The sequence below is a fragment of the Phascolarctos cinereus genome, unplaced genomic scaffold, assembly GCF_003287225.1.
Source record: "Phascolarctos cinereus isolate Bilbo 61053 unplaced genomic scaffold, phaCin_HiC Scaffold_726;HRSCAF=1367, whole genome shotgun sequence".
NCBI classification, from domain to species: domain Eukaryota; kingdom Metazoa; phylum Chordata; class Mammalia; order Diprotodontia; family Phascolarctidae; genus Phascolarctos; species Phascolarctos cinereus.
The window spans coordinates 280,018,546-280,026,946 of NW_027556098.1; the positions used below are offsets into that span (position 1 = coordinate 280,018,546).

The 8,401-nt window shown below is 38.5% G+C and overlaps 1 pseudogene; it reads left to right on the forward strand.

The window, feature by feature from the left end:
• The first annotated feature begins 7,122 nt into the window (after positions 1 to 7,122).
• On the forward strand, positions 7,123 to 8,093 carry LOC110218058 (eukaryotic translation initiation factor 3 subunit F pseudogene; annotated as a pseudogene).
• Positions 8,094 to 8,401: the final 308 nt, after the last annotated feature.

The following is an 8,401-nucleotide window of genomic DNA, read 5'->3' on the forward strand; positions in this document are numbered from 1 at the left end:
GAGAGAATATAGAAAGAAAAAGGAAAAGGACCAGGGCAAAGACTTGGGAGGAATCCATGGTTGGGGGCGGGGGTGAGAAGAGTTAGGAAATATGATCAGGCAGATCTGAGAGTAACCTGGAGAGAACAATGTTATGAAAACCTAAAGATGAGAAAGTATCTGGGTGTGTCAAATGCTGTAAAAAAGGTCCAACAGTATAAGGACCAAGAAAAGGGCATTTGATTAGGCAAATTGGGGATCATTGGTAACTTCTGAGAGGTGGATTTCAGTTGAGTGATAAAATTAGTTCATGGTCACAATTCATTAGTGGCAGGGCCAAAATTACTACCCAGATCCTGACTATTTTTATAATTCTTTGTTAATTAATAGAAATCAACTACCTAACCAAAAAAATAAAATAAAGTCACCCCTATTGGCCTACGGTAGTGTTCAAAATATTATTTCCTTTGTGTAGAAGCACTGAAGGCTCATGTTAAAATGAAAATATTTTGCCTGGGAAGGGTTGAATATTAATCCAATAACATATCAGCATATTAATTTATCAGTTTACTTAGAGACCCTGTGTTCTAGTGGAAAAAGCCCAGAATTTGGACTCAGAAGACCTGGTTTTGTGTCTCAGTTCTATCTCTTACTAGCTATGTGACCCTGTACACTTAACCTCATTAAGAATTTTCCTTTGTGGAACAGGGATAACACTAACACACTCCTACTTATCTTGGTAGGGAATTGTGAGACTCCAATGCAATTATGGATTTGAAAGTATACCCCTATGTAAAGATTAGTTATTGTCAGGACTATCTGTTACCTGATGAATGCAAGCACAGGGAAAGAATGGGTCAGATAGGTGTTAACAGAGAGGAGAGGAAAGCTAGAAAGGGGAAAAAGTGAAAATGAAGCCTGAGTCTTTGTCTGCAGAGTAGGGTCAGAATTGGAGAGGAGGGGCTGGGAATAGACAGAAGGCTCTATAAAGGAACTAGGTAGTTTGGAAGAGACAAGGGGTCAAAGAATAAAGGCAGCTTCATTACTATGAGGAAGGTTAGAGAGAGATTTAAGGATCTATTTAAACTCAGAATTTTCAGGGAAATTCTTAGCCAAGATAAAAAAACAAAACAAAACATGGAAATAAAAATTACTTCTGTAACCTGAGGATAAATTACTTAATAATAAACCCTAAAATAAAGTCTGGGTAAAGGTCCTTTAAACAGTAAAGGATTATGTATAAGGTGTTCTTTCCTATGCTGGACCAAAATGGGATATAGATACGAGTTCACCCAGTCTCCCAAAGGGAAATAAAGGGAGAGACCATAGGTAAATATCAGTTTTCATGAGGACAACAGAGAAGAGGCACAAAAGACTTTCCTTTAGTAGAGACTCCAAAAAATACCAGAAGACCACTGCTCTGAGCTGCTACCCAAACAGATATGCCTGGCAGAATGAAAGCTTCTTGAGGGCAGGAACCTTTTCTGGTTTTCATCTTCATATACTCAGCACCTAACACTGTCTCACACAACAGATACTTATTAGATGTTTGTTGAATTGTACTAAATCTAATTATACTAATTTAGGTGAATTAAATTGCCAAAGGAGAGAGGGGAAGTCTTGTAAGCATCTTCTGTTATAGTCCTCTAGCTGTTTCCAATCTAGTTTCTTTTTAATACTCTCTACGGCTTTACCATCAGCTCTACTTTATGTCTGTATGTAAAAGCACACCTTCTACATTACCATCTCTATGTCAAATCTGGGAGTGGAAGGGACTTGGAGTACTGCCCTTTTTTAAGGAGAGTCCAACCTTGTTAGTGAGAGCTACCACCTCAGTTCAGTCATGTGATCAACTGCAGTGGAAAGAGTGCTGAACCTAGAGTCAGAAAGACATAAGTTCAAATACACCCATAGGCATTTATTGGCTGGGTCACTTTGGACAAGTCACTTAACTTCTCTCTGCCTCAGTTTCTTCATTTATAAAACAGGGATAATACAAGCACTTCTCTCCCAGGGTTGATTACAGGGTAAAATGCAATATTTGTAAAATTGTCTCTGTTTGTCTGTCTGTCTGTCTGTCTGTCTGTCTGTCTCTCTCTCTCTCTCTCTCTCTCTCTCTCTCTCTCTCTCTCTGTCTCTGTCTCTGTATGTCTCTGTCTCTGTCTCTCTGCCTCTTTCTGTCTGTCTCTGTCTCTGTCTCTGTCTCTGTGTCTCTCTCTCCCTCAGCAAATATTCTAAATAGCAGCAAAACAAAGAAACTCTGAACAATGGTAATGGAATATAATGATAGAAGAAGAGAGAAAGGGCAAATATTCTAAATAGAAGCAAAAGAAAGAAACTGTGAAAGGGGGAAACAGAATACAGTGATTGGAAGGAGAGAACAGAGTGGAGCTCTTGAGGAAGGAATAAAACATGCCAGCACAGAGCCAGATTGTAGGCTTCTGATTGTATTTCATTTATAACTGTTCTTACATCTTATTATATTTCCCTGGCAGGCATCCCACATCTCTTTATGTCTGAAGGAAGGGGGTGGCAGAAAAACATTGCTCTGGGGATTTGAGATTTATTACTTTGTACACTTAGTATTGGGCAGATATTTTCCAAAACAGAAAAAAAAAATACACACCACTGTCATGTTCAAAACAAAAGCCTAAGATGGACTGAAAGCAATGGATCAGAGTTACAATTGCTTTTGTTAGGAGTAAGAGTTCAGTGAAAATACAGTTTAATTCAAAGTCTACAGGGAAGTAAGGTAAACCACCCACCCACACAGGCACTACCTCTGTTTTTTGGGGTCTTTTTTTGTTTTTTTTTTCCCCTGCTTTGCCACAGGCAGTATTTACAGCACCTTTTCTGGGTGCTCAGGGAGTCAATTGCCTATTAGACATGCATCTAATGTTTAAAGGAAATAAAGGTAATATGTATATTTTCCTGAAGGCAACAGCTGAAATGTCCCAAGACCTGCATTTTAGTCTCAGCTCTTCTAAGAACTCACTGTGTACCTTTAATCAAATCATTTAACCAGTCTGTGCCTCAATTTCTACATATGCAAAAATCATTTGAATGGATAAAATGACCACTAAGTTCCATTCTACCTCTAACATTCTCTCTTTTTTTTTCTGTGCTTCTGAAATGGTAGAAATTAGATGGATGATTTTGCTTCTTCATTAAATTACCTAAATTGTTTATCTCCCCCAGTGACTAACACAGTTATTCAGCAAGTAGTAGAATGGAAATAGGGACTGAACTTGTGATTTCACTGAATTCCTAAATGAGTAAACTCCCTCTACCAACACAATTAGGCACCTTCTGTGAAATTTAAAGTCTTAGAGAGTTGCCTGGCCTCAAGTGGTTAAGTGACTTGCACAGAGTTCTGCTGTCCCAGTATATGTTAGAGGCAGGACTACAAACTAGTCTTTCTGGCTCTCTGTCCACTACAATTTAATAAATGCTTGTTGAATAAATGTGTATACATATATTAACATGTATATGAATTATATATTAATATATTATATACATATAATCTTCATATCTCAATATATAAATAATTCACTATATCCATTAAAATGACATATATTTACTCTATATCACAATAAATTGGAAAATGGTTGATTATATAAAGATAGAGATAGAGGCAGAAATAGGTGCAGGTACTGTTATAGACAATAGATATGTAGATATGAACATAGCTATAGCTATATCTATACCTAGAAGGCTATAGATATAACTGTAGATAAATTATATATAGTGAAGAAGCCATATGACAGAATGAAGAGGAGCTCTAATAGTAAGAAAACCTTGGGTACTGATTCTGAGATATACCCTTTCATTGTCCCAGTACAATTCTTTAAGTGACAGAACAGCCAATGATTATCATTAGTACAAATTTCTAAAATCCAGAGTTTCTAACACTAATAAATCACAGGAACTGGAACCTCCCTTTCTCTCTCCTTCCATCTCCCTTTTCTACCTGTGCATTTATATACTATATGTGTGTGTGTGTATGTATGTGTATATGTGTATCTATCTATTTATCTATCTATCTATCTATCTGTATGTATGTATATGTATATGTATATGTATATGTATATGTATATGTATATGTATATGTATATGTGTATGTATATGTGTGTGTGTGTGTGTGTGTATATATACATATATATATATATACATATATATATATATACATATATATATATATATACATATATATATATATACATATATATATATATATATATATATACATATATATATATATATATATTATATATATATATATATATATATTATATATATATATATATACATTTAGGTTCCACACACATATGAATAAATAATCTATCTACCTATCTATCTGTCTATCTACCTATCTATCTATCTATCTATCTATCTATCTATCACGCTATCTATGGCGGGAGAGAATAAGAGACGCATACAGGCAGACAGACACAGAGAGACAGACACAGAGAGAGCATCATAGTTTAGCATATTCATATATGCAAGTATACACACACAGACTTAGAACCAGGTCCTCTGGGCCAACAAAGCAAGTACAACCAGAGGGAGAAATAGAGTTCAATTCTACATTCCATTTCAAGTCCATTCTTGGTCTGCTTCTACAGAAATCATAACACTTCAAATCACCATTAATTCTTAACCAGTTTTCAGCAGCAAATTTGAGATTACAAACCTTGGGAAAGGTAGAGAGGGTGAAGTAGATATTAGGGAGACATACAAAAAGCCATTCATCCCCTGAAGTGCTTGTGCTCTCAATAATGACTCCATATGTTAAGATGATACTGTTAGTTCTTTTCTGTGAATAATGTGGTTAAATAATTAATGTTTTGGTGGCTATTTCTATTTTAAAAAATTCTGTTCATTTTCTACCCTTTATCCTCTGGGAAATTTTGGTATGAACCAGACTTGTGGTTGGGGTCAGTTGATCAGATTTCTATTCTGGAGAAAACTCAATCTCCCAACCAGTACTGTAGAAAGCCCTCCATAGATTTAGGGAGACCTCATATTTCAGAGGTTCTGCCCAACCAGCTAGCCCAGAAAACCTATCCCAGGCTCAGATAACACCATTCCCCAAATGTGGTAAGACATTTGTTGTGCTTTAGGGAATAAAGTCTAAAAGGTCAAAGTAAGTTACCTTAGCTTCAAGTTGACATGATTTCCTCTCTATTCTCCTTATGCTGAGAAGCATTCATTTGTAAAATGCAATGTTAAAGTACCTCACCATAACTCAATTTCAGTTAACAAGCACATATTAAGCTCCTACTGTGCTCAAGACTCTGAACTAGGTTCTGGCGATATGAGAACAAAATTTTTAAAAAGTCATTACTCTCAAGAAGCTTACTTCTTAATAGAATGTCCCATTTCTAGAGCAGTCTAATGTTTACAAAGTGTTTTCTTCACAACAAATCTGTGGGACAGCTACTATTAACATCTTTGTTTTATGAATGAAATGATAATATCTATGCTTAGAAGAAGGGTCAGTGACTTTGCCATAATCAATTAGTCAGGATCTGTCAGAGACAGGAATTAAGCCCTAGTTTCATCACTTCAAACCCAGAGTTGGATCCACTACACCATGCTGCCTTTCTGGGTAAAATCCCCATATTACTTTTCTCTATAAAACTCTTCCTGTATCTCATAAGCACTACAGAAATCTTTTGTTCAATCTTTCTAATAATGTTCAATTCTTCATGACCCTATTTGTGGTTTTCTTGGCAAAGGTACTGAAGTGGTTTTTGCCATTCCCTCTTCAGCTCATTTTACAGATGAGGAACTGAGGCAAACAGAGTTAAGTGACTTGCTCAGTTTCACACAGCTTATAAGTGTCTGAGGTCAGATTTGAACTCAAGAAGACAAGTCTTCCTGACTTCGGGTCTGGCATTCTATCCACTGAGCCACCTGGATGCCTGAACAAAGAAACCTTATGATAAACCAGCTACTATCCACAGGCCATGTCCTCCCCTTTCTTTGACTTTGACTTTGTGCTCAAGATGGCTGTGAAAAGGGTCCTTCCATTGTTATCAAGCTGTATGTAATACAAGTAACCAGGTGCAGGATTATTAGTGTAAAGACAAACAACCATTTCTCCTCCTCCTCAGACTCAAAACTTCAGCCAGACTTCAGTATTTGCCATCCCCCACACATGTCCCACACTTACCTTATTATAAAAAGATCCTCACATACTCTCTACTACTGGAATTCTTCTCTTCTTCCAACTGTTAAAATCCTATGCATCATTTCAGGCTCAGCTGAGATACAAATTCATCCATGAATTCAGTTCACTTTGAAAAATATCATTAAAACAGGTATTCAAGAAACTATTCTAGGTAACAGAGATTTGAGAACACAAATAAAACTTTCAACTGTCATCAAAGAGCTTACATTGTACTATGTGGGGACAAAGGTGGCTGGAAAGAAGAAAGAAATACAATGTGTGCCCAAATGAGAACAATGAAAATAGAAGAGGAAGGTAGTGCTGACAAGTGGGATGGTGAGTATTCTGACAGGTTGGAGGTGAGGGAGGAGAGCATTACAGTCACAGAGGATAGTTTATGTATACAAATGCATGAAGCCAGAGATGGAATGTGGATCATAGAGAGAATTGTTTAATTAACAGAATCTCAGAATAGGTAGCAACCTCATAGGCTAGTTCATCCAAAACACACTTGAAAAAAAATCTCCCCTAGACCATCCCAGTCATAATCACCTGGGCTGTGCTTGAACATCTCTAGCAAGAAGTGTCCACCACCCACTTTCTCTGGATAACCATTCCACTTCTCAAAATTTCTAATTGTTAGGAATCTTACTTTTTCATGGAGCCAAAATCTGTCTTACTGCAACTTCTACCCATTCCCTCTCTATTCTGCCCTCTGAAGCTGCAAAGAACAATTCTAAACTCTCTTGCAAGTAACAGACCTTCAAATATTTTTAGAGTTAAGTGTGCCTCCCTCTCCCCCTGACAAGCCTTCTTTTTTTCCCCTTTCTAAATATCCCCAGTTCCTTTAACCAATCTCCATATGAGAGTAGCAGGGTGATCTAATTTAAAAAAAAAGTAGATTTGGTGTCAGGATGGCCTGGGTTCAAATCTGATCTTTAAGATTGTCCTTTTTTGGCTTCAGCAATATGATGGTTGTAACTGCAGCCTCAGGTTCCTTCCTGACTTCCACTCTGGCCTAGACCCCAATGCTGGCATCTGCCCTGATCTCCCCCACCAGCCTCTGCCCCAGCTTCACCCCCCAAGCCCTGCCACAGGCTCAGGGCCAGGTCCCCCTCTGGCCTGGGCTCCCCAGCTGTTCCCTGGTGCCCGAGTGGTCCAGCCACACCCAGTCATCCTAGCCTCCATCATAGACAACTAGTAGTGTTATAAGGAAGGTGCGGAATGCATCATTGGCCTTCTGCTGGGAAGAACTGACAAACATTCAATAGAAGTCACCAACTGCTTTTCAATGACACATAATATGTCTGAAGATGAGGTTGCTGTGGTCATGGAATTTGCTAAGAATATGTATGGATTACACAAGAAAGTCTTTCCAAGAGAGTTTATTCTGGACTGATAGGCCATGACATCACCGAACACTCCAGACTGATTCAGGAGTACTACAGCTGGAAAGACCATAGCCCCATTCATCTCACTGTGGGCAGCAGCTTCCAGAATGGACGAATGAGCATCAAAGGCTATGCCAGTGCTTCGTGGGTGTTCCTGGAAAAATGATGGGAGTGATGTTCACTCTGCTGACATTGAAATATGTCTGCTGTGAGACTGAGTGAATTGGAATTGACCTGATCAATAAGACACGTTTCAGCCCCAACCTTGTGATTGGCTTTTCCAGTGATCTGCAACAAGTTGGTGGGGCATCAGCTCCAGGATGCTCTAAGCACAGTGTTGCAGTATGCTGAGGATGTGCTGTCTGGAAAGGGGACAGCTGACATCATGGGCAGGTTCCTGATGCCTGGTTAACCAAGCTCCCAAGACCGCCCCTGAAGATTTGGAACCCATGCTGAACAGCAACATCAATGACTTGTTGATGGTGACTTACCTTGCAAATCTAACCCAATCACAAATTGATCTCAATGAGAAACTTGCAAGCCTGTGAGGAAACCCAGTGAGCAGCAGCTACACGGCCACTCCACCTCATGTGGGTCCTCCCTTGGAGGAGAAGAAAAGTAGATTCTTCTTTAACCAACATCTTTAAGTGGCTTATTTCTGTAGATGAGCTCTTTAAACTCCAAACAAAGCACAGACATCCCTTTTCCCTCTGGATAAGGGATTGATTACGACCTTTCCCTTGGGGGAAGGGGATACAAAAAAAAAAAGATTGCCCTTTTTCTAGCCGAAGGATTATAAATGTGTCACTGAAATCCTCTGTTTCAGTTTGCCACGTGCAGAACAAGGATAATGGCA